We start from the raw sequence: 27,539 nt of genomic DNA on the forward strand, positions 1-27,539 counted from the left end.
GACTCACTTTCGAGTTTGGAGGGTCAAAGTTGGAGCTTACTATTTCCAAAGTACTGTTTTGTGTGCTTTCGGCGGCTTCGCTCGATGAGCCCTCCTTGTTTGCCAATCTTTCCCCCCGATGTAAGCCCATAGTCACTAAATCATGACGTTTCAGCCAAGATGATCGATCCTTTATCGAGGCAGAAATCTCTCGCCTTCTAGCTGACGGTATCATTGAGCCATGTTCATCTTCCTGGCGGGCTCAAGTCATCGCTGTTAAAAATCCTCTGAAGCAACACAAGAAATGTCTTTGCATCGATTACTCGCAAACTATTAACCAGTATATCGACTTGGATACATACCCACTAACACGCATTGATGACATGGTCAATAACCTTGCCAACTACAAGGTATTTTCAACTTTTGATTTAAAGAGCGCATACCATCAAGTACCATTAAAGGACTCTGACAAAAAGTATACGGCTTTTGAGGCCAATGGTCGGCTTTACCAGTTTTGTCGCCTTCCATTTGGGGTCACCAATGGGGTGGCCGTCTTTCAACAGGCAATGGATAGCCTAGTCAAACAGGAGAACTTACCGGACACTTTTCCATATCTGGATAATATCACCATTGCTGGTCATGACCAGAAGGAGCATGATGCCAATCTCCAGAAATTTTTTGATGTTCTCCGTCGTCACAGCTTAACCTTAAATGAGTCCAAATCTGTGAAATCAGTACCATCAGTCAACATCCTTGGCTACTGGGTGGGCAACGGTGTCATAAAACCGGATCCGGAGCGACTTCGTCTGCTTCAGGAGCTCCCTCCCCCTACGAATCTTGGCTCTCTTCATCAGGCACTCGGCATGTTCGCCTATTATGCGAAGTGGATACCTCACTTCTCCGACAAGATCCAGCCCCTGCTTCATGCAAAGTCATTTCCGTTGGAGGCAACGGCTATTTCAGCTTTCAACCTCCTCATGCGACAACTGGAAAAAGCCACGTTTCGTTCCATTGATGAAAATCTCCCTTTCGTGGTCGAGTGCGATGCATCAGATGTGGCGATCTCGGCTACCTTGAATCAAGGTGGTTGACCAGTTGCATTTCTGTCCAGAACTTTGCAGGGTAGCGAGCTCCATTATCCTCCTGTCGAGAAGGAGGCTACGGCCATCATCGAAGCAGTATGTAAATGGAATCATTTTCTCGCTCGTCACCATTTCACGTTTATAACCGATCAGCGCTCCGTGGCCTTTATGCTGGATAACCGGCAACGCACTAAGATCAAGAATAACAAAATACAACTCTGGAGGATGGAATTGGCCGCCTTTGGCTACACCATACATTATCGACCCGGCAAAGAGAATGTGGCTTCGGATACCCTCACGCGTGCATTCTGCTCTTCTATGTCAACTTCGACTCTTGCGGACCTTCATACTGACTTATGCCATCCTGGTGTTATCCGTATGTTGCACTTTGTGTGATCCAAATATCTCCCAATTTCTATGGAATATGTCAAAAGAACTTGCTCCACCTGTAGAATCTGTGCGGAATTAAAACTGCAATTCTTCCGTCCATCGGATGGCTCGCTCATACATGCTATGCAGCCTATGCAGCGACTCAGCATTGACTTTAAAGGGCCATTGCCTTCCTCAACGCGAAACACCTACTTACTTACTATGGTGGACGAATATTCATGCTTTCCCTTTGCTTTCCCCTGTCCCAATATGCTTACTTCCACAGTGATCAAATGCCTCGATCAGGTCTTTTCCCTTTGCGGTACAGCCAATTTCATCCACTCTGATCGGGGTGCCTCCTTCATGTCAAGCGAACTCAACAGTTATCTTTCCCAACGGGGAATCGCCACAAGCAAAACGACACTGTATCATCCCATCGGTAATGGACAGGTTGAGAGATACAACGCTATCATTTGGACTGAGGTCACGCAACCTACCAGACCAGCAGTGGGAAACTATGCTCCCTGACACATTGCATTCCATCGGGTCTCTTCTTTCTACATCCACCAATGTCACTCCTCATGAGCGATTCTTCAGGTTCCAGCGTCGCTCCACTCATGGGATGTCCCTGCCGTCATGGTTGGCAGCTCCTGGCCCCATGCTGCTCTGAAGATTCATCCGATCTTCCAAAAACGATTCCCACGTCGACGAGGTGGAACTAACGGACGTTAATCCCACTTATGCACATGTGCGGTACCCTGATGGCCGGGAGTCCACCGTTTCACTACGAGATCTGGCTCCCTGTCCAACCAGTCCCACAGACTCAACTGGTAGAGGAACCCATGGTAATGATACCGACGCTCTGCGCTCCTTTGAGGATGACACCCTACCTGGGACATCAAGGGATCTGCCGGCTACTCCACCGGATCAACTCGGGGAGCTGAGCGCTTCCCATGGGATGGCCACCCGAAGCCAGGACGCCGGTCAATCCCCGGCTACCAATCAAGATGACGCCAGCTCTGCGCCTGTGGGGACCTACACCCGGAGTCACGATCTCCCCAGTCTTCCGCAGGTCGATCAAGGCAACACGGGCCCCGTCGATCTACCAATACAGACCAAGCGACCCAGGGACCAAGACACGGTCCGAGGAGACGTGCCTTCCAGCCACAAGTGAAGATTTAAAAGACTGCGCCTATTCGTGGTCTGCCTAATCCACTAGAAGGAAGTCGTCGGACTTCCAAAACTTTCAGGCGGGAAGGATGTCATGAATCTTATCATGACTCATGAAGTAACACTGGGCGCCCAGCTGGTGGCGCCATCTAAGGAGTATAAATACTCGGGCGTAGGCCCAGCTTGCTCAGGATGTTTCTGTAACCAGGAAGCAGTGTTGTAACTAGAAATCTCATGGTTTTGAAACAGTTGCTTAAAGCCTTGTTTTATACTCAAACCAAGTGCTCAGTAGTCTTTTTACATCAATCTCTACAGATAGAATTTGGAGTTTGTTTAGTAGAACTGCTTGTGAAGATAATTAAAAGTTAATTAGGAAAAGAACATAAGAACATAAGAAACAGGAGCAGGAGTAGGCCAATCGGCCCCTCGAGCCTGTTCCGCCATTCAATAAGATCATGGCTGATCCAATCTTGGCCTCAGCACCACTTTCCCGCTCTCTCCCCATACCCCTTGACTCCCTTGTAGTTCAAATGTCTGTCAATCTCCGCCTTGAATATATTCAATGACTCCGCCTCCACAGCTCTCTGGGGTAGAGAATTCCAAAGATTCACGACCCTCTGAGAGAAGAAATTCCTCCTCATCTCCGTCTTAAATGGGCGACCCCTTATTCTGAAACTATGCCCCCTAGTTCCAGATAACCCACTAGGGGCAACATCCTCTCTGCATCTAACCTGTCAATCCCCCTCAGAATCTTATATGTTTCAATAAGGTCACCTCATTCTTCTAAACTCCAATGAGTATAGGCCCAACCTGCTCAATCTTTTGTCATACATCAACCCCTTCATCCCAGGAATTAACCTAGTGAATGTTCTCTGCACTGCCTCCAATGCAGGTATATCCTTCCTTAAATGTGGAGACCAAAACCATACGCAGTACTCCAGGTGCGGTCTCACCAGTGCCCTGTAAAGTTGCATCAAAACTTCCCTACTTTTATACTCCATACCCCTTGCAATAAAGGCCAACATTCCATTAGCCTTCCTAATTACTTGCTGTACCTGCATGCTAACTTTTTGTGTTTCATGTACTAGGACCCCCAGATCCCTTTGTACCGCAGGATTTTGTAGTCTCACTTCATTTAAATAATAATTTGCTTTTTCATTCTTCCTTCCAAAGTGGCTAACCTCGCATTTTCCCACATTATACTCCATCTGCCAAATTTTTGCCCACTCATTTAACCTATCTATATCCCTTTGCAGACACTTTGGGCTGGATTTTGCCAGGCTCGAGGAGGTGGGAATGGAGGCGTGTGGGGTGTTAAAATTGCAAAAAGTAGCGGGCGGGCCCGACTGGGCCTCCATACCGCCTCCAAGCAATTTTCCCAAATACGTGGTTTCTGATCCCGTCTCCATCCCACCTCCAAGAGGCAGGATGGGCCCTTAACAACCATTGAATTGCCTCTATAATCCCATTTTGAGAGACCTTGCTGATTTTAGCACTTTTCCGACATGATGCACGCCTCCTCTGAAACACAACGGTACTTTGCATCTGTCTTCACCAAGGAAGAAGATACTGCCATAGACATAGTGAAGGATGAGGTAGAGGAGATACTGGATGGGATAAAAATTGATAAAAAGGAGGTATTAGAAAGGCTGGCTGTACCTAAAGTAGATTAGTCACCAGGACCAGATGGGATGCATCCTAGGACGCTGAGGGAAGTGAAGGAAGAAATCGCGGAGGTACTGGCCATGATCTTCCAATCCTCCTTAGAAACGGGGGTGGTGCCAGAGGACTGGAGAATTGCAAATGCTACACCCTTGTTCAAAAAAGGGTGTAAAGATAAACCCAGCAACTACAGACCAGTCAGTTTAAACTCGAGGGTGGGGAAGCTTTTAGCAACAATAATCAGGGACAAAATTAACAGTCACTTGGACAAGTGTGGATTAATTAAGGAAAGCCAGCACTGATTTGTTAAAGGCAAATCGTGTTTAACCAACTTGATTGAGTTTTTTGATGAGGTAACAGAGAGGTTTGATGAGGGCAATGCGGTTGACGTGGTGTACACGGATTTCCAAAAGGTGTTTGACAAAGTGCCACATAATAGGCTTGCCAGCAAAGTTGAAGCCCATGGAATAAAAAGGACAGTGGCCACATGAATACAAAATTGGCTAAGTGACAGGAAACAGAGAGTAGTGTTGAATGTTTGTTTATCAGACTGGAGGGAGGTACACAGTGGTGTTCTCCAGGGGTCGGTTCTAGGACCACTGCTTTTCTTGATATATTTTAAGTATAGTGAATAATGAATAGGACAGTCATAGACTTCAAGAGGATATAGATAGGCTGCTGGAATGGGCAGAGACGTGGCAGATGAAATTTAACACAGAAAAGTGTGAAGCGATACATTTTGTTAGTAAGAATGAAGAGAGGAAACATAAACTAAAGGGTACAATCCTAAAGGGGGTGCATGAACAGAGAGACCTAGGGGTATACGTGCACAAATCGTTGAAGGTGGCAGGGCAGGTTGGGAAAGCAGTTAAAAAAAGCTTACAGGATCCTGGGCTTCATGAATAGGGGCAGAGAGTCCAAAAGTGTGGAAATTATGATGAACCTGTATAAAACACTGTTTGGCCTCAACTGGAGTCCAATTGCAAAGTAAAGACAGTCTTACAGAAAGGCTGATAAAGGGGTTGTTTTGCAAGCTAGGGGGCAGTGTTAGCACTCTAATTCAATTGCTCACAAGCTCTGCATCACTGTGTTTCTAACAGATTTTGCCAGTGTATTTGCGGTTGGCTGATTGTCTGCTCAGGACTAGTGTGTCTTCCATTCATGTCAGGAAGTCGATCGTGACCCCCATTGTTTCAGTTGAACTCAGAGCATTTTCCAGATGTAAATTTTTCCCATCGAAACCAATCATGATTCAAGGCCCCACAGTTCAATGTCAAAGTCCTTTTCAGAGTTAAAGCTTTCATTGTCCAGTATCAATGTGTTCTCCAAGAACTGCAGACTTTGATGACTGGCACCTTTTCTGTGCCTCGAAGTTTAACCGTTTCATGCCCCTGTGCTGGGGCCACATTTTCCATGAAACTTACACCCCCCCCTTTAATGTCTGTTTTATACCAGAGACATTACTCCCGGCGAATTCTTCTTTGCCGTTGAGTGCATTTCCGGTCTCAACCAAATCTCACGTTTCTCTTTTATTTTTATATACATTCAGTTCAAACACCCCAAACCTCCTGTTTCAATAATCTTTTAAGTTTTCTCCTTTTAGCCTTCCTTTTTTGTTTACATGATAATATTAAGATACAACATAGTAATCAATTCCACAATCACCAATATATGCAACGCGATTTGAATCCAAGGAGGGATCTCAATATTGAGTCCGACATCCCACCACGGAGGGTTAATCATTTCTTCGATTTCATTCCTCGCTTTCTCTTTCTTTTGCTGTAGTGTGTAATAATGTTTTTGGGACAACTCTATGTCCTTTAATAGTTTAGTTAAGTGTTCGGGTAACAGCGGGATATCATATCCAAAACTGTGATATCGATTGGTTTGTGATCTGAGATAGGGATTATCCTTTCCTGTGCTACCTGGGTCTCTACCTGGGGCTTGAAGCAAAAGATAGAGTCTTGGACCGGGCACCAGGTGTCATTGTATACTCTGTACTGGCTTTCGCTAGTGGTGACACAGTAGGTCCCGTTACCCTTGTACGCAACCTGGGGCGGGACATGGCTGTGAGCCATCACCTCCATGATACAGCTGATAGGCTACCCGCCTCCGTATTTAAACCCACATACTGGCCGATCAAAAGGATTCAGATGGTAAGGACACAACACCACATGTGTACCTCTTCCCTGACATCCCTCCAGATTAGTGCCAGTTATAGAGTTTCCCAACTTAACCACATACAGAGGGGTTTTATGATGCTTCACATGTATCCCATTTTGAATGACACCAATATTTTCCACCCAGTATACCGGTGCGGGTCGTTGCGACTGATCCATCCGCACCTTTAGGACTATCCCCATTACAGTTTGTTTATTATGACCGCAGTTGACCGTGACTGGGTATGCTTCGGAGGCTGACCGTAGCTGACACGGATTCATGAGGTTGTTGCAAGCACTTAAAGCCTTGAGGTGCCTGTTGCTAATCCATGATGGTACGTGACCTTGTTTCAAATCCTCGAGATTACTACGCCCCTCGTTTAACAGCCAGGCACCGTACATGACACACACATCATTTTGAGTTGCCCGGTCCGACACATTTTGGCCCTCCTTTATTAGTACGTTTATGGTCTGGGCGTGAGTCTCCAGCTCAGCTACTATTTCCTTCAGGCAAATTGTCATCACTTGGTCTTCCTGCAATTCTTGTCCCTCAATGTTATTACCCTCCCCCAGTATTTTCTTTAGCTGGTCCCTTAGGGTATTCACTTGTATTTGCAACTGAGCATTGTCCATACTATTGACCAGTGATGTCCCTGTATTAAATACCGTGTCCGCGTCATTGATCAATCCCCCTTTTCGTCTCCCCCAGCCCGTGTGGCTGTTGTTAACCGGTTTATATAATTCTCTCCGACTTTCATCCCTATAGTCTTTCTCATAGAATTGCCGGAACATTTCCTTTAACAGTTTCTCATACAATTTTTCCGTCTCTGGTGGGTATCTCATTTAAATTAAGAATAACAGATGCTACCTCATAATACATGGTATGATACATCATTTTTCCTGTTGGGATCAACACCAGCTCATTTTTAGGCCCGGGTGTCATTATGGGGCATTTAACCTCTGTACCCTGAGTCTCTGGGGTTTTAGGTAGAGGCTTTATCTCGCTCACAATCAGTTCGGTAGCATTGACTGCCTTTAGAGGATCTGGGATCACGCAAGAGTCAAAACTCGGAGTCCAATTCATTCCAGACCCGGAGTCCTGCCACTGCCGTTTGAAAGCAATGGCAACACCCCCCTGCAGTTGTGCCCTGACTCAACCACGCACACATAAACTCCTTGCTCCCTCTTCCACCATTTATCCCAACACAATTTTTACCTTCCTTAGTTCCCATAATCCGCCTGTTTGAGTTATTACCCAACTTTTCCCAATCCGTGGATGCGTTATTTTTACCTTTGTCTGTCTTCCGTAACCACCACCACCGTCCCATGGGGGTACTCCCCTTACATTCCAGACAAACCCGTCTACCCTCTTTCACCCGTACCTTATTGGTCGTGATGTTTACTTTTGGGCAGGACACCGATACTTCCCCCATTTTGTCCCCGGTTTGCCTTGAATACTTGGTGCAATTTGACCCTAGCCAACCCGGCCAATTTCCATCATGGGAGTATTTAACTGTACCATTAGTACCCCGTGTCGCTCCCCCTTGAGTTACGGTGGGGCCGGTTCCTCCCATGTACACGTAAGTAAAGAACATCTCGGTGTCTCCCCAATTTCCCCACCCTGCTCCAATCAGGATCGCCCACACGCCCAGCCGTAGTGTCCACCTCATCTTGCGTCCTTGGTTCAACTCACCTCTATAAAAGAAAATAAGAGTGTGGTGATTATTCTTGTTTTATAAGAAGCATTGTAATTGGTTGCCTGTTTTCCTGCCTTGAGATATATGCTGTAAACTTATTGGTTAGTTGATTCCATGTGACCTGTGGTGGCCATCTTAAATTCAGTTTTCTACAGTTTGGTTGAGACTGGGTGCTCAACATGTACTTGCTGGTTTTTTAAGGTTAATAAAGCCTAGCTTTTGAAAGGCAATCTACTCCTTATTTCAAAGAGATAGCACTGCTCTGTGAGGGCTCTCCCCTTCACAGGTCATACTTAAGTTATACACATATCTACACTGTATGCTTCAATCACTGCTTTTCTTTTCTTTTTCCCCAAGGTTTGGGCTTCTTGAGGCCCGGGGGTGGTGTAGGAGGAGGCGTCCAGGGCATCCTGGATCTCGGCACCCGAGTACTTCTTACCGCTCCATCCCCTGAGTTATCCTCATCATCCCACGGCATGGGAGAAAGGCTTACCCTGATTAAACTCATGACTGTACCTGGGCCTTGGCCCAGTTTGTTCTCCTCTCTTCGGGGTCATAGAGTTTACACTGGTTAATATGAAACCATGTTATTCATCTTGGCAGTTGAATCGCATAGACCATAGGGCTTGCCTTATTCTCTATACTATATGGTCCTTTATATAATGGCTCGAATGCCCCTACTCTTACGTAATTTCTGACCATGACCTGATCCCCAACCTTCCACTCCTGTGTTCTTTTTGTGCTGTCTTCCCATGTTATTAGCTGCCTCCCAATGCAACTTCCTTAGAGTATCATGCGAATCCCTAACAAATCTATCCCGGGTGATCTCCTTAACCTGGGTTTCTGTCAGGATCGGCACCAACACATGAGTCGGGGTCCTCACCGACCTCCCTGTCATTAACTCATGCGGGGAGTATCCCGTATTTTTGGAGAGGCTGGCTCTGATGTTCATTAGGACCAGGGGTAGGAACTCATCCCATCTCTTCGGGACCTCTCCTATCTCTTTCCTAAGCCTCTCTTTTAAGGTGCGGTTCATCCTCTCTACTATACCCGATGATTGGGGATTATGGGCTACATGGCATTTTCCCTGTATCCCTAGGAGCTTCAGGGTGGCCTGCATAACCAGTCCAGTGAAATGACTTCCCTGATCTGATTCTACTATGAGGGGCGGTCCCCATCGGGAGAACATTTCCCTCACCAGGATCCTAGCAGTGTTTCGCGCCGTACCCGCCCTACATGGGAAAGCTTCCACGCATTTTGAGAAGGTATACATCAACACCAGACAATATTTATTGCCCCTTTTTGTAGTCGGCAGCGGCCCAATGAAGCCTATTTGTATAGACTGCCACGGTCCCTCTACCCTCCTAGTGTGTCCCAATGGAACCTTCCTTCGGTGGGGGTCTGGATTATTTGCGGCGCACACTAAACAATACTCCTTTACATCTTCCCTGAGCTGGGGCCACCATCCCACAACCACCACTTTATTCCAAGTCGTTTCTGGCCCTGGATGTCCGGCCCCCAGACCCCCATGAGCTAGTTGCAAGAATTCTTCCCTGTATTGCATGGGCACGGCCCACCTATTTCCCTTGAATAACATCCCCTTTTTAACCACAACGTCTGCTGCTCCAAAAGGTCCCTCCATAGGCTTCCCACCTTCCTTTTCCTTAATTACTGCTTTAAGAGCCGCATCTTGCATTTAGGCCTGTGTCAAATCGGGTGGCAATTATACCTCCTTGGGTCCCTCTTTTCCCTTTACGGCCATAATCCTGGGAAGGCAGGACTATTGTATGAGGAGAGATTGGATCAACTAGGCCTGTATTCACTCGAGTTTAGAAGAATGAGAGGGTCTCATTGAAACGTATAAAATTCTGACAGGGCTAGGCAGACTGGATGCAGGGAGGATGTTTCCCCTGGTTAGGACTGAGATGAGGAGAAATTTCTTCACTCAGAGGGTGGTGAACCTATGGAATTCTCTACCACAGAAGGCTGTGGAGGCCAAGTCACTAAATATATTTAAGAAGAAGCATTCTGCTGAAAAAATTGCTCTCAACCAATAAAACTGGAGGCTGGAAATGGACTTGTCGAACGATAATATGAGAAAGCAGAAAATGAGCGCGTATGTCAGATGTCAGGTCGAGAATACATCTAAGAATCAGGCTAAATATAGAAAGTTCAGAGGAGAAGTGAAAAAGACAATAAGAGGGGCAAAGAGAGGTTATGAGAATACAGGAAACACTTTTTTATCCGGCACAGACGGGACCGGCGTGGTGCCGGTTTATCAAAAAGTCCGGATTACAGAGAGTTATAGTTAAAAGGTACGAGAGCTCATACACAGCAACAAATCCAAGCTTCCCTGTTGCTTAGCAACAACTGCAAGGAGCCCGACCACAGACCATGTGTCCCTGTAGTGCAGGAACCTCCGATTACACAGCCAAGAATCAAGAAACGGCCACTAATATGAAGAAAAACTTAACTGAACCTACTCCTGAATTTTGCCGGTTAACCGAGATTTCCGGTTGTTTGGGTACCGGTAAATCGAGAGTTTCCTGTAGAATGGCAGCTAACATAAAGGGTAATCCAAAAGTCTTCTATAGGCATATAAGTAGTAAATGGGTAGTAAGTGGAGGGGTGGGGCCAAACAGGAGACCTATGCATGGAAGCAGAGGGTATGGCTGAGGTGCTAAATGAGTACTTTGCATCTGTCTTCACCAAGGAAGAAGATACTGCCATAGATATAGTGACGGAGGAGGTAGAGAAGATACTGGATGGGATAAAAATTGATAAAGAGGCGGTACTAGAAAGGCTGGCTGTACCTAAAGTAGATTAGTCACCAGGTCCAGATGGGATGCATTCTAGGACTCGGAGGGAAGTGAAGGAAGAAATCGCGGAGGTACTGGCCATAATATTACAATCCTCCTTAGAAATGGAAGTGGTGCCAGAGGACTGGAGAATTGCAAATGTTACACCCTTGTTCAAAAAAGGGTGCAAAGGTAAACCCAGCAACTACAGGCCAGTCAGTTTAAACTCAGTAGTGGGGAAGCTTTTAGCAACAATAATCAGGGACAAAATTAACAGTCACTTGGACAAGTGTGGATTAATTAAGGAAAGCCAGCACTGATTTGTTAAAGGCAAATCATGTTTAACCAACTTCTTTGAGTTTTTTGATGAGGTAACAGAGAGGGCTGATGAAGGTAATGCAGTTGATGTGGTGTAGATGGATTTCCAAAAGGTGTTTGACAAAGTGCCACATAATAGGCTTGCCAGCAAAGTTGAAGCCCATGGAATAAAAGGGACAGTGGCAGCGTGGATACGAAATTGGCTAAGTGACAGGAAACAGAGAGTAGTGTTGAACGTTTGTTTATCAGACTGGAGGAAGGTGGTGTTCTCCAGGGGTCGGTTCCAGGACCACTGCTTTTCTTGATATATATTAATGACTTGGATGTGGGTGTACCGGGCACAATTCTCAAAATTTGCGGATGACACAAAACTTGGAAGTATAGTGAACAATGAGGAGGACAGTGATAGACTTCAAGAGGACATAGATAGGTTGGTGGAATGGGCAGACACGTGGCAGATGAAATTTATCGCAGAAAAGTGTGAATTGATGCATTTTGGCAGAAAGAATGAAGAGACGAAACATAAACTAAAGGGTACACTCCTAAAGGGGGTGCATGAACAGAGAGACCTAGGGGTATATGTGCACAAATCGTTGAAGGTGGCAGGGCAGGTTGAGAAAGCAGTTAAAAAAGCTTACAGGATCCTGGGCTTCATGAATAGGGGTATAGAGTACAACAGCATGGAAATTATGATGAACCTGTATAAAACACTGGTTCAGCCTCAACTGGAGTATTGTGTCCAGCTCTGGGCATCGCACTTTAGGAAGGATGTGAAGGTCTGAGAGAGGGTGCAGAAAAGATTTATGAGAATGATTCCAGGAATGAGGGACTTCAGTTATGTGGATAGACAGGAGAACCTGGGGTTGTTCTCCTTAGAGCCGAGAAGATTGAGAGGAGGTGTCATAGAGCTGTTTAAAAACATGAGGGGTATGGACAGAGTAGATAGAGAGAAACTGTTCCCATTGGCAGGAGGGTCAAGAACCAGAGGACTCAGATTTAAGGTGATTGGCAGAAGAATCAAAGGTGACATGAGGAGAAACTCTTTTACGCAGCGAGTAATTAGGATCTGGAATGCAATGCCTGAAAGGGTGGTGGAGGCAGACTCAATCACGGCTTTCAAAAGGGAGTTGGATAAGTACTTGAAGGAAAATAAATTGCAGGGCTACAGGGAAAGGGCGGGGGAGTGGGACTAGCTGAAGTGTTCTTCCAGAGAGCCAGCACGGGCTCGATGGTCCAAATGGACTTCTTCCGTGCTGTAACCATTCTATGATTCTATCAACTGATAGTATGTGTAATGGCCACATCAATTTACAAAGTAAAGATTACTTGATGGGATGGCTTGAAAGAGAAAGGTGGAGGAATGAGCACTGCACACAACAGGTGTAGGGCTTAAACAAGACAATGCTGGCAAGCAGAGTGGTGCAGAAGTAGTAACCCATCGTACAGCAGTGAACGAACTGAATGTATTCTTTGTCAGTTGTCAGGTGAGCTTTAGCAAAGTATTTGTTTGTGTAATTCTGAAAAGTTGTGTCTAAAGCAAAAGAATTGATCTGTTTGCAAAGAGAAGAAATTTGTGTTATCTTTGCAGGGCATTGTGAGGTTGAGGGTGAAACTGCGTGTCACAAAGGATGATCAGGAGTGCATTTGAAGCAAATGTGAGCAGTATATTTGAAGTTGAGTGAGTAAATTGCTGTTCAGAAGCAATGGAGGAAGGCTGAGAGTGACTTTTGGTAGGTTGGCTCCTAGTCATATGAGAATGCCTGCAGTCAATTTGGGAAGTAAAGATGACTGAAGGAGAAAGGCAGCAACTGAGGATGGTTTGCAAGGCAGATCCAGTGGAATATTAGTTTGCTACAGATGAGCAGAATGGCGCAGCAGAAACATGCTGGGCCCATTACCCAGAGGTCAATGGATCGAAACCATTCTCTGCTAGTGTCAAGGTCCACTTTTTTAGAACTCATTCAATTGCTGTCCACAATCAACGCAGCGAGGCTGAGAGACACTGAGTAAAGAGTGAAGTAATGGCAATGAGTAGTATGGGCAATTCCTGCAGTCCATTTACAAAGTAAGGACAGTCTTACGTTAAGGCTCAGAAGAGAAAGCTGGCCAAGAGAGTGTTTTGCAAGCTAGGGGGCAGTGTTGGCACACAGGTTCAATTGCTCACAAGCTCTGCATCACTATCTTTCTACCAGATTTTTCCAGTGTAGAACATAAGAACATAAGAAGCAGGAGTTGGCCATATGACCCTTCGAGCCTGCTCTGGCACTCAATTAGATTATGGCTGATCTTCGACCTCAACTTGACTTTCTCGCCTGATCCCCATGTCCCTTGATTCCCCTCGAGTCCAAAAATCTATCCATCCATCTATTTTCAGTCGGATGACCAAATTGCTCTCAACCACTAAAAGTGCAGGGTGGAAATGGACTTATGGCACAATATTATGATGACAACTGGTTGTATGTGTAATGGCTGCATCAATTTACAAAGTAAAGATTACTTGATGGGATGGCTTCAAAGAAAAAGGTGGAGGAATGAGCACTGCACACAGCAGGTGTAGGGCTTAAACATACAATGCTGGCAAGCAGAGTGGTGCAGAAGCAGTAACCCATTGCACAGCAGTGAACGAACTGGATGTATTCTCTGTCAGTTGTCAGGTGAACTTTTTCAAAGTATTTGTTTGTGTAATTTGAAAAGTTGTGTCTAAAGCAAAAGAAATGATCTGCTTGCAAAGAGAATAAATTTGTATTACCTTTGCAGGGCATTGTGAGGTTGAGGGCGAAACTGCGTGTCACAGAGGATGATCAGGAGTGCATTTGAAGCAAATGTGAGCAGTATATTTGAAGTTGAGTGAGTAAATTGCTGTTCAGAAGCAATGGAGGAAGGCTGAGAGTGACTTTTGGTAGGTTGGCTCCTAATGCCTGCAGTCAATTTGGGAAGTAAAGATGACTGAAGGAGAAAGGCAGCAACTGAGGATGGTTTGCAAAGCAGACCCAGTGGAATATTGAATTGAAACATCCATAACATCATCAAGATTGCTAAGCAACCAATCACACTGAAGAATTCTCACAGGCAGCAAACCATGAAATAAAAAGCAGCTTTAGCCTCACTTTGTAAACTGTTACAGAGAGTGAAATAAATACTGGGACTTTCACATGCAGATAAGGTAGAAGCTGAAATCATGAACAAACTTTAATTTTTTTTTTAATTAGTAATTTTTGTCATAATGGAGAAATTTGACATTCCACAAATATAAAAATGAGTTTTTCAGGGCCCGAATGGTTGGTTAGGAGTCAATACGCTGTTAAAACTCCAGTTACACATATTCTAACAAGGCTTAACATTTACTGGGATATTATACAGCGATATTAGTGTGGAAAACTCAAATTTTCATCAGTTCCATGATTTCACTGATTGCCGGCAATGTTTGGCGGGGAGTGGGGGGCACCCACAGCACAGCTTGTGTTGGAGCATTGAATGACTGACTGCAACTTCAGGATTTCCTCGTTTATATGCATGTGCACTAAATCTTACAGTTGCGGTCAGTTTCAGAGGGGTAATGACGGAGAACATTGACAGTCGCCGTCATTACCCACAGCAAAATCTGGGCCAATGTAAAGAATACTTGATAGGAAGCATTCAAATAGAAATATGGAGGAGGGAGCACTGCAGAAGTCACTGTAAGGCTCAAACAAAAATACAATGCATTTCAAGCAAAGTTCACCAGTGCATTTGTAGTCGTCTGCCTTAATTGCTGTCTGCAATCAATGGAGCGAGCCTGAGAGGCACTTAGTAAAGTGTAAAGTGATGGGAGATTGTAGCCTGCTGGAATGTCTACAGTCCATCAGCAAAGTAAAAATCATTTTATGCAAATGCTCAGACAGGAAAGGTGGCAAAAGAGGGCTTTGCATTAGTATGGCAAGACATCAAAACAGAGTGGTGCAGTGGAAATTTCTACTTCCTTCTATCCTAGAGGTCAGTGTGTCAGCCTTGGCTCAGTGTTAGCAGTCTCGCCTCTGAGTTAGAATGTTGTGGGTTTATGTCCTGCTCTAGAGACTTGAGCACAGAATCTAGGCTGACACTCTAGTGCAGTACTGAGGGAATGCGGCACTGTCGGAGGTGTCATCTTTCAAACGAAACTGTAGTGTCCGAGTATCAATAATACACGGACTGCAGGAGAACAATAAAACAGGTATTTACTGAACAGAGGGTAAACTTAAGACTGAAGTACAGAAGCCTGCTATGGCTTTTTATACAGGTGTGGTCACTGCCGGTACTGCAGTATAAAATCAGTTCTTCTCTTAAAGGTACATGCACAACAATTCCTCCCCTTTTAGATAAACAGTACATAACATTCATTTAACAACTAAATAATAACTAATTACAATTACAATTTTCTCTGTACTAAAACATCAACTGAAATAATTATTTATAAGTTCAGTCTTTGAGGAGGCTTCCTGATCCTGACTGGATAGCGCCTTTCTCGAGTATCCTGTTCTTGCGGCGGAGTCGATTCTGGCTCATTGTCATTGGTTGGTTCGTCAGCTTCCAATACCATTGCTTCTGAGGTAGACGCAATCTGTACTTCGGGTTCATTACCAGGTGCACATGCTCATGGTATGGGTTTGGCTTGTTCCTGTGACTCTAGAATCTGGTCAGCATGGCGTCTCACGATACTCTCTCCAACGTCCACTGTGTACATTAGTGGTCCCTGCTGTGTGCATATCGTTCCTGGCTGCCATTTTTCTGTTCGTTGTCGCAGGCCAAGACTGGTTGCCCTATCTTGAAGCTCCTGGTTGGCTTCTCATTGATGTGCTGGAATTGCTTATCCTCAACATCTCGTCTTATGTTTGGGTTTAGCAAATCCAGGTGACATCTTAGCCTTCGGTTGAAGAACATTATGGCTGGAGCTTGGTTGGTGACTGCATGTGTCGCATTCCGGTAAGCAAAGAAGAAATGATCTACCTTGTGTTGTAGTGGTATGTCGTCATTATACATCACCTTTATTGCCTTTTTAAAGGTCTGAACAAACCTCTCAGCCAATCCATTTGTGGCTGGATGATATGGGGCAGATGTGTAATGTTTCACCCCATTATTCCTCAGAAACCTCCGGAAATCCTCGGACACAAACTGTGGCCCATTGCCGAAGCAAATCTGTTCTGGCAAGCCATTCCTGGCGAAGATGGTCCATAGGACTGCAATAGTTTTCTCCGTGGTCGTGGAGGACATTTTGATAACCTCTGGCCATTTCGAATGGGCATCCACGGCGATTAGAAACATTGAGTCCATAAATGGACCAGCAAAATCAATGTGTACCCGTTGCCATGGAGATGAGGGCCACTCCCATGGGTGTAGCGGGGCCTGTGGTGGAGCGTTTTGGACCTTCTGGCATCCTGTGCATCTCTTGGTCATATCCTCGATTTCTTTATCGATTCCCGGCCACCACACAAACACCCTGGCTAGGCTTTTCATTTTTACCTCTCCCAGATGACCCTCATGAAGCTCATTGAGCACTCTATCTCTCAACTTGGGTGGAATTACCACTCGGGATCCACACATCAAGGTCCCCCGGCACACTGACAGCTGTTCTCTCCTTGGCAAGAATGCTGGCAACAGTGAGTCGCCATGTGCTGGCCATCCCTTCACCGTCAAATCATAGACCCGAGAGAATGTCGGGTCATTTCGGGTTTCCTTCTCTATACTTGAGTTTGTAACAGGTAGACATTCGACTATGGTCGCATGGAATATCTCAACAGGGTCCACTGCAGGTGCTTCCTCTACCGTAGGCAACGGTAGGCACGACAGCCCATCAGCATTTCCATGCTGTTTTGTACCCTTGTACTCTATGTCGTACTGATGTGCCCCTAGAAAAAGTGACCATCTTTGCAGCCGTTGCGCCGTCATCACCGGAACGCCCTTCTTTGGGTTAAAAATGGAGACCAGTCAGTAGGGTGAATTTCTGCCCGTGCAGATAGTGATTGAACTTCTTCACCCCCCACACCAGGCTGAGGGCCTCCCTGTCAATCTGGGCGTAGTTACGCTCGGCTGAGGTTAACGAGCGTGACGCAAAGGCTATTGGCCTCTCTGAACCGTCAAGGAATTTGTGTGACAGCACCGCTCCAATGCCGTAGGGAGACGCATCACATGCCCACCGAATCGGTAGTGTTGGGTTGTAGTGGGCCAACACTTCTTTTGAAGTGATTAGGCATTTACATTTCTGAAAGGCACGCTTACACTCATCACTCCATTTCCATGTTACTCCAGTTTGCAGCAGGCGTTCAGTGGGTGCAGAATTGTAGATAAATTCGGCAAGAACTTATGGTAGTAGTTCACCAACCCGAGAAACGACCTCAGTTGCGACACATTTTCCGGTGCTCGAGCCTTGACTACAGCCTCAATCTTGTCTGGCGACTTATGCAACCCTTCCTCATCAACCATGTGGCCACAATACGAGATTTGTCTGCTGAAGAACTCGCATTTGGGGCGGTTGGCTCGTAGCCCATATTCCTGTAATCTAGTGAGCACCTGCTCCAGGTTGGCAAGGTGTTCACTGTCATTTTCGCCCGTAACCAGGATGTCGTCCAAGTAACACTGGGTCCGCGGGATCCCTTGCAGGGCTTGTTCCATCGCCCTCTGCCAAATAGCCGGGGCTGATGCTACCCCGAATACCAGTCGATTGTACTGGTAAAGGCCTTTGTGAGTGTTTATCATGAGGTATTTCCTAGAAGCTTCTTCCACCTCCATTTGTAGATACGCTTGGGCCAGATCAATCTTCGTAAAGCATTTCCCTCCAGATAGTGAGGCGAAAATATCTTCTATCCATGGAAGTGGATATTGTACTGTGTGCAGGACTGGGTTCACAGTTACCTTGAAGTCCCCACAGATGCGAACCTTCTTCGGCTCTCCAGGCGTGCTGCTCAATGATTTCTTCATTGCAGGAACGATGGGTGTGGCCCACTCACTCCAGTCCACCTTGGACAGCACACCCGAACGCTCCAGACTCTCCAGTTCTGCTTCAACGGCTGGGCGGATCGCGTACGGTACCGGTCTGGCCTTAAAAAATTTTGGGTTTGCGTTATCTTCGATTTTTATCGTTGCCTTTACTCCTTTTAGAGTCCCAAGTCCTTGTTGGAACACCTCTTTCGCGTCAGTTAGAATTTTTGACAGTCGTCCAGGTGTGACGTCATCATCCTTTTTGTCAGTCACAGTTAGCGCCTGAATGGAATGCCAATCCAATTGTATTTTTCGGATCCATTCACGTCCCAATAATGGTGGTCCTCCATCTTGCAGTATATATAGATACAGTTTCTGTGTTTCCTTGCCGTTGTATTTAACTGGCACCCTTATTTTTCCTCTGGGGTAGACTTTTTGCCCCGTGTATGTCTTCAATACAATGGACATGTCCTTCAAGGGTATGTGTGAGAATAGCCGCTCATAGTTTCGTCGATTCATGACAGTTAAGGCTGATCCTGTATCCAATTCGATCTTTACTTGGGACCCTGCTACCATGAGGGTGACCCAAATGGTTCGGTGATCCTCCTTTGCGATCACGTTGTGTAACTTTAGACAACTTAGTCTCCTGCTCCCGGAGTCATTATCACTCTCCTGATCTTCCGAACTACTGTCTGTCTTTTTTTTACTTTCTTGTACTTTTCCTTAGTAGTTCTTGTAGTGTTGGTTTTCTTTCCCGACCTGCAGACTCTTGCTATGTGTCCCATTTTCCCACATTGCCTGCATACTTTGTCCTTACACCAGCAGTCCTTCTGATCATGGGTTGTTCTGCCGCAGCGATAGCACTTTTCTGCTCCATACGCCATTTCGTTAGCGCTGTATTCTTGTGGTTTCTGTTGTATTTCCGCAGCTCCCCATGCTGCTGCTTCGTAGGATGCTGCCACGCTGAAAGCCTGTTCTAGCGTCAGGACCTTTTCCGAAAGTAGTCATTTCTGGGTTCCTTCACTCTGGAGCCCGCAGACAAACTTATCCCGTCAGGTGTCTGCCAGTCCTGCTCCGAACTGGCAGTGCTTCGATAACTTGCGTAGTTCCATAAGATAGTCAGCATTGCTCTCATCTTTGTGCTGGTTTCTTTTATGGAACTTGAATCTTTCTGCTATCAGCAGCGGTGTAGGGTTTAGGTGTTCCTGTAAGATATTAACAATCTCTTCAAAACTTTTCTCCATTGGTTTAGCTGGGGTAATTAAATTCCGCAATAGGCCGTACGTTCTCGCGCCCATCAAATTTAATAATACCGACGCCTTCTTTCCACCGGCCACCTCATTTGCCTTGCAGTAAACTTCAATTCTTTCCACATACGTGGTCCAGTCTTCTACCTCGTTGTCAAAAGCAGTGATACTGCCACTCTTCGGCATCTTGAGTGATTTAAAATGGCGCCTCCCGTGCTTTTTCTTCTTCCCCAATGGAATAAAATGGCACCTCCCGCGCTTTTCCTTCTTCCCCAATGGAATAAAATGGCGCCTCCCGTGCTTTTCCTTCTTCCCCTTGCTGCCACGCTGCTCCTAGCGTTCTACAGGGTAATGGCGGCGACCCGCGGCTTCGGCGCGTCTCACTTTTCCTTCCCCTCGTTTTATTTTCTCTACGCTGCCCGGTTCTTGAGCACCGACCGCGCCCTGTGTGCTCCACCCTCTCTCTCTCTCTTTTCCTCCCGACGACGCTGCACGGCCCCTTTGCAGAGCCGCTCGATCGAGCTCGAGCCCGCCGCAGTCCGGAAGGGTCAGCGCACTACCTGCTACCAGCACGATTTGCTGGAACACCTTGACTGGGGAGCCAAGCCCAGCTCTCCACAGCCTCTCCTGCAACTCTCCGAACTCCGAGGGATCCTTGGGCGGTTGCCCGCGGTCGACGCCCGTTGCTCTGACTTCGACCTCCAAGAAGCTTCTTCTCAGGGAAAGATCCCCGTGAGGTGATGCAGTACTGCAGGTGAGTTCGAACCTACTCGTCGCCAGTGTAGTGTCCGAGGATCAATAATACACGGACGGCAGGAGAACAATAAAACAGGTATTTACTGAACAGAGGGTAAACTTAAGACTGAAGTACAGAAATAACAACAGAAAATGCTAGAAAAACTCAGCAGGTCAGGCAACATCCGTGGACAGAAATTTGAGTTGACGTTTCGGGTTGAACAGAAGCCTGCTATGGCTTTTTATACAGGTGTGGTCACTGCCGGTACTGCAGTATAAAATCAGTTCTTCTCTTAAAGGTACATACACAACAGAGACGTTAAACTGAGGCCCCGTCTGCCCTCTCAGTTGGACGTAAATGATCCCATGGCACTATTTCGAAGAGAGCAGGGGAGTTCTGCCTAGTGTCCTGGGCAATATTCATCCCTCAACCAACATCACCAAAAAAAACAGGTTATCTGGTCATTATCACTTTACTGTTTGTGGGACCTTGCTATGCACAAATTGGCTGTCGTGTTTCCTACATTACAACAGTGACTACACTTCAAAAGTATTTCATTGGCTGTAAAACGCTTTATGACATCCTGAGGTCATGAAAGGTGCTTTAGTCTTTTCTTTCTTTCATCCAGGCCATTTGATAATCATTTGTTATCTCCTCTGGATCTGCAAATATGATGCTTTAGACCACATTGTATTTACATTTGCTATCAAATTCATTTGTTCTTGCATCTACTGACTGTTTATATCTGTTCTACTGAAATTTATTGCCCTTTCAAATAATCAGCACCTCTTACAGGGTAGGTGTATTGTGGCTGCGGACACAAGGTTATGAGTGAAGAAAGGCCGAAGCAACTGGTGAATGGACACTACGGTTCTCTGATACTGTCTTGGAGACCCTGGTGCAGGCAGTAAACAGAAGGAGAGTCATTCTCCTGCCCCAGGGAAGCCTATCAAGCATCAATTTATATGACAGTGGGAAGAAATTGCAGGGCATGTAATGCCAGGTGCATTGCACCCAGGACAAGTAAGTCGTAAGGCATGGCTCAGTAATATCACTCTCACCCTCAGAAGGTTTAAGGTTCAAGATCCACTCGAAGACTTGAGAATCTAGCCTGACACTTTGAGTGCAGTACTGAGGGAGTGCTGCACTCTTGGAGGTGCGGCCTTTCGGATAAGACATTAAATTGAGGCTCCGTCTGCCCTCCCAGGTGGATGTAAAAGATCCCATGGCACCATAAGAAGAACGGGGAATTCTCCCTGCTGTCCTGGCCAATATTTATTCTTCAACCAACATCACTAAAAACAGATTATCTGGTCATTATCTCTTTGCTGTTTGTTGGACCTTGCTGTGTGCAAAATTGGCTGCTGTGTTTCCTACATTACAATAATGACTGCACTTCAAAAGTACTTCATTATTTGTAAAGAGCTTCGGAACATCCTGAGGTCATGAAAGGTGCTACATAAATGCAAGTTCTTTCTCTGTTTCTTGCAGGACAAGGAACTGAAAACAGCAGGCTGGCACGGGAGGAGGAAGTGCCCATCGAGCACACCCTCTCCCTCCTCAAAGAAAAGATGCTTGCCATCATGAAAGGGGGTGAGTCAAAGCCATAGCGACTAGCTGGAGAAGACGCAGCACAGGGTTTCTTAAATCCTTTGTCTCTTCTGATTTCTCTCTCGCCTCACACACTTTGCATGACAAGCTGCAGATGCTTTCAGCACCTACTTCTCTCTGCTCTCCATTCACACCACAGGTAACCCTTGTTCTTCTCTTTCATTTCAAATGCTGAGAATGTGGAAGCACCTTTGCCAGTGGAGAAGCCTTCCCGAAGATACACCGTCACTCGATCTGGCTCTCACAAAAATAATTGACATTTGGAAAAGTATGGGCTAATAAGTAAAAGTCAGCACGGATTTGTTGAAGGCAAATTGTGTTTGATTAATTTAATTGAGTTCTTTGATGAGGTAACAGAGAGGGTTGATTCAGGTAGTATGGTTGATGTGTATCAGGACTTTCAAAAGGCATTTGACAAAGTACCACAAAATAAACTAGTTATCAAAATTAAAACCCCTGGGATTAAAGGGACAGTAGCAGCATGGATACAAAATTGGCTAAGGGGTAGAAAGCAGAGAGTAGTGGTGAACAGTTGTTTTTCAGACTGTAGGGAAGTATACAGTGATGTTCTCCAGATGTCAGTGTTAAGACCACTGCCAGGACATAATTTCAAAGTTTGCAAATTATATGAAACTCGGAAATGTAGTAAACGAGTAGGATAGTAATAGACTTCAGGAGGACATAGACAGACTGGTGAAATGGGCAAACACATGGCAGATGAAATTTAATGCAGGGAAGTGTAAAGTGATACATTTTGGTACTAAATAGTACAATTTTAAAGGGGGTGCAGGAACTGAGAGACCTGGGGGTGTATGTACTCAAATCTTTGAAGGTGGCAGGACAAGTTGAGAAGGCTGTTAAAAAAGCATATAGAATCCTTGGTTTTATTAACAGAGAGATAGAGTACAAGTTATACTAAACTTATATAAAACACTGGTTCAGACTCAGCTGGAGTACTGTGTTCAATCCTGGGCACCACACTTTAGGAAGGATGTCAAGGCCTTGGAGGGGGTGCAGAAAAGATTTACTTGAATGGTACCAGGGGTGAGGGACTTCAGTTATGTGGAGCGACTGGAGAAGCTGGAGTTGTTCTCCTTCGAGTAGAGAAGGTTAAGAGGAAATTTGTTAGAGGTGTTCAAAATCATGAATGATTTTGATAGAGTAAATAAGGAGAAACTGTTTCCAGTGGCAGAAAGGTCAGTAACCAGAGGACACAGGTTTAAAATGATTGGCAAAAGAACCAGAAGCAACATGAGAAACATAGAAACATAGAAGATAGGAGCAGGAGTAGGCCATTTGGCCCCTTGAGCCTGCTCCGCCATTCAATGCGATCATGGCTGATCATCCAAATTCAGTACCCGGTCCCTGCGTTCTCCCCATACCCCTTGATCCCTTTAGTCTTAAGAAATATATCCAACTCCTCCTTGAATATATTTAATGTATTGGCCTCTACTGCCTTCTGTGGTAGAGAATTCCACAGGTTCACCACTCTCTGGGTGAAGAAATTCCTCCTCATTTCTGTCCTAAATGGCCTACCCCTTATCCTTAGACTGTGACCCCTGGTTCTGGACTCCCTGACCATCGGGAACATCCTTCCTGCATCTAGTCTGTTCAGTCCTGTCAGAATTTTATAAGTTTCAATGAGATCCCCTCTCATTCTTCTAAACTTCAGCGAGTATAAGCCAAATCGTCCCAATCTCTCCTCATACGTCATTCCTGCCATCCCAGGTATCAGCCTGGTGAATCTTCGCTGAACTCCTTCCATGGCAAGAACATCCTTCCTCAGATAAGGTGACCAAAACTGCACACAATACTCTAGATGTGGTCTCACCAAGGCCCTGTACAACTGCAGCAAGACATCCTTGTTCCTGTACTCAAACCCTCTCGCTACGAAGGCCAACATACCATTTGCCTTCTTAACCGTCTGCTGCACCTGCATGCTTACCTTCAGCGACTGGTGCACAAGGACACCCAGGTCTCGTTGCACTTCCCCTTCTCCCTATCTATTGCCATTCAGATAATAATCTGCTTTCCTGTTTTTGCCACCAATGTGGATAACCTCACATTTATCCACGTTATATTGCATCTGCCATGCTTTTGCCCAATCACCCAACCTGTCCAAATCATCCTGGAGTTTCTCGGCATCCTCCTCACAGCACACACACCCATCCAGCTTTGTGTCATCTGCAAATTTGGAGATATTACATCTAATTCCCTTGTCTAGATCATTAATATATTTTGTGAATAACTGGTGTCCAAGGACCGATCCCTGCGGTACCCCACTAGTCACTGCCTGCCACTCGTTTATTCCAACTCTTTGCTTTCTGTCTGCCAACCAGTTCTCTATCCAAGTTAGTACCTTGCCCCCAATCCCATGTGCCTTAACTTTGCACGCTAATCTCTTATGCGGGACCTTATCGAAAGCCTTCTGAAAGTTCAAATACACCACATCCACTGGTTCTCCCTTATCTATTTTACCAGTTACATCCTCAAAAAATTCCAGTAGATTAGTCAGGCACGATTTATGAGGAAACTATGGGGGAGAAATTCGGCACGTTAAAGCCTCCCATTAGCACCTGGGGGGGTGCGCTAACGGGGTGCTAATGGGTTTGCGGTGGGGCATGGCGAATCCAACACCACACGCGACATTCACCCGGGATTTAGCGCTGCCGATAACATTTAGTGCCTACGCCTTTAGCGGCTGCCAGATCGTGATGTCAACGCGTGTGGAACACCCCGTTAATGGCCCAGATGCAAAATTGACTGCCGCCCCCGACTTGGCGCCTGGCATGAACAATGCCAGGAAGAGGAGGCTTGATGCAGTCGGGTGGCCGCTGTAGGAGCGGTATTTAAAAGGATCAACATCTGGTTTCATTTTAGTCGCCAGTCAATGCTGCCTTCTCGGTTTCACATAGCGTAACAGCCGTTTTCAGTGAGTTAAATGTTGATTACTTTCAGGAGTGTTCTGGCTGCTAAACATTTGTCAGTTCATTTTGCTGAGATTTCGAACTCCTACACTTGGATACGTTACTGGGGGCTGTACTGGCACTCGACCTCGTCCTCCAGCATCAACGTCGGAGGCAGCGGAGGCAGAGACAAAGATTGGAAAATGTGGCCAGAGGGAGGAGGGCCAACAGAGCTGTCAATAGTAAACCTTACCCTCCCAGGGTATTCCAGGAGCACTTCTCCTACATAAATTTAGCTGAGGAGCAGTGTCTTAGAAGGCTCTGTTTCACAAAGGAGGTGGTCACAGAGCTTGGCCACCTCCTACAGCCAGACATCAAGCCTCAGATCAGGACCACCACGGCTCTCTCAGTGGCAGTCAAGGTCACCGCCACCCTCCATTTCTACGCCAGTGGATCCTTCCAGTCTGCAGCAGGAGACATATCTAACATTTCACAGTTCGCCGTCCATTGCTGCATCCGGGAGGTCACAGAGGCTCTCTACAGAAGGAGAAGGGACTATATTTCCTTCCCCATCACCAGAGAGAAGCAGAACGAGCATACGTGTGGCTTTGCCAGGATAGCGGGCTTCCCCATGGTGCAGGGCACCATTGACTGCACCCACGTGGCTTTGCGGGCACCTGGTAACAATCCTGAGGTATCCCGTAACTGCAAAGCATACCACTCACTTAATGTGCAGTTGGTGTGCGACCACAGATGGCGAATCCTCAATGTCAATGCCCGCTATCCTGGTGGCAGCCACGATGCCTTCATCCTGTGCCACTCTTCCAGCTGCCACATCAAGCTCGCGGCTGGCTGGATGGAGACAAGGGCAATCGCTCTCCACCTGGCTCATGACTCCCCTCCGCAACCCCAACACTGCTGCTCAGCACTCATACATTGAGAGCCATGCTGCCACCAGGAACATCATCGAGCAGACCATTGGGGTGCTCAGGCAACGGTTCCACTGCCTTGACCGCTCGGGAGGAGCCCTGCAGTACTCGGCTGAGCGGGTGTCCCGTTTCATCATGGTGTGCTGAATGGTGCACAACTTGGCCATCATGAGGGCCCAGCCATTGCCACCAAGCATAGCAGCGCCACCTCAGGAGGAGGAAGAGGGCGAGGAGGATGAGGAGGAGGAGGAGGAGGAACAGCAGTGAGGGAGGAACAGGAGCGAGGGAGGAACAGCAGCGAGGGAGGAGGCAGCCATTCAATCGGCCTTCTGAAAGGGCGGTCCATGACTGTGGTTCCAATAAATCCTACCCCACATCCCGGTTGCTGACCACATCCCCATTATTCCATCCATTTCGCAGGCTAAATCACAGCACAAAGTTAAAATGAGAGACACCACAAAATCTGCAAAATTCCATTAATAAATTCATCAACATTCAGTAAATGCACTATACAATATTAACTATTCACCCTTGTGCAAACCCTTACTTCCCCTCTTTACAGTGCCTTTTCCTAATCCACTGCTCCTACGTAGTCTGTCCACAGTGGCTGCAGCAGGGCTGGTGGAAGGCTGTTGAGTGTCAGTGCCAGAGACTACAGATAGCCTTGCAGGACGCCCTCGACTAGCTCTGAGCCTGGAGGACCAGCTGTAGACTGTATCACCTCTGGCTGAGCGACGGCAGTCTTGGCTGGTTGGATGACAGGCAGCGACAAGGGCAATGGCAGAGTGGCACTGGTGGGATCAGGAATGCTGTCATCCTGAGAGAGGACAGCAGGTTCCTGCTCCACTGACACACTGCCACTCCCCCGGTGCACCTCAGCATCCCTACCAATCTGTTGGAGCACAGATTGCTGGCCTGCTGCAACACCATGAGATCCCATGTGGACTGTGGTGGACCCAGCGACGATGACAGCAGTCAGAGCTTGCGTGGCATCAAGCTGAGACTGTATGAGAGAGCCTGAGACTCGATGGCATCAACCAGTGACTGCATTACAGCACTAAGACATTGTGTGGCTTTCGCCTGTGCTGCCATGGATGCTGCCACACCGCCCATGACACGCGGCATGAGGTCTGGGTCCCCATGGTCTCTCAGGGAGTCCACCATCCTTTGCAGACAGCCAAGGATGGGCTCCATGTTGTGCGCAGAGTTCTGTGCAATGTTGGAGGTGGACTCCTCCATGCTCCTTACCATTGCCGACAGGCTCTCGGACACCCTTGCCATTGCACCTATCATCTCGGTGTGCATACCCATCACCCTTCTTGTGAACGCCTTCCCATCGAGGTCCTCATCTGAGTCCTGTGCAGCAGAACTTGCACGTGAATTCACCCTCCGGGGTGCTGACTCCCGAGCTACCCTTTCCCCCTGGCCTTACTATAGCCTGCTCGTCCCCAGTGCATCATCCAGTGCAGACCCCTCTCCTAAACTTGCCTCTAAAGATTGCATAGTCCCAATATCTGAGGTGGTGCCTGCAGGTGAGACAGGCAGTGACGCGGTGCTTTCCTCCTCCTCCTCTTCTCCCGCCTCACTCTCACTGGGAGGCTCAGGGACAGGCTGGTCATCTGGTTGCTGATTATCTTAAAGCATAAAGGCACAAGACTTGCGTTAAGGTGAGGGCAGGAGGGCAGGAAGGGAGCAAGGAATGCAGACAGTATAATGAGCTGCAAAGTGGGAAAGGTTTGTGCTGTGAGGGGGAAGTGGGATGAGAGAAGGAGAGGGGAGGAACATACCGTTGTTGCCCCCAAGGGGCTCAATGTTGCCGACGGCCACGGCGCCCACCACCTGGCGCCCAATGACTCTCAACACTCACTCCTCCAAGTCTGTAAGCTGTTGGATGTCCGCTTCAACCCCGCCTGTTCATTGCTGCTCCCTCCTATTGTTGGCCAGCT

General features: G+C 46.8%; 1 long non-coding RNA gene across 1 annotated transcript; it reads left to right on the forward strand.

Moving 5' to 3' along the window:
- Nucleotides 1-12,850: 12,850 nt before the first annotated feature.
- On the forward strand, nt 12,851-14,340 carry LOC147117272 (uncharacterized). The gene is made up of 2 exons (XR_015078282.1): nt 12,851-12,964; nt 13,992-14,340. It is a non-coding gene; the product is annotated as an uncharacterized LOC147117272 (long non-coding RNA).
- The last annotated feature ends 13,199 nt before the right edge of the window (nt 14,341-27,539 follow it).

This window comes from Somniosus microcephalus, chromosome 5, assembly GCF_052327205.1.
Source record: "Somniosus microcephalus isolate GS21.2 chromosome 5, FLI_Smic_1.0, whole genome shotgun sequence".
NCBI lineage: Eukaryota > Metazoa > Chordata > Chondrichthyes > Squaliformes > Somniosidae > Somniosus > Somniosus microcephalus.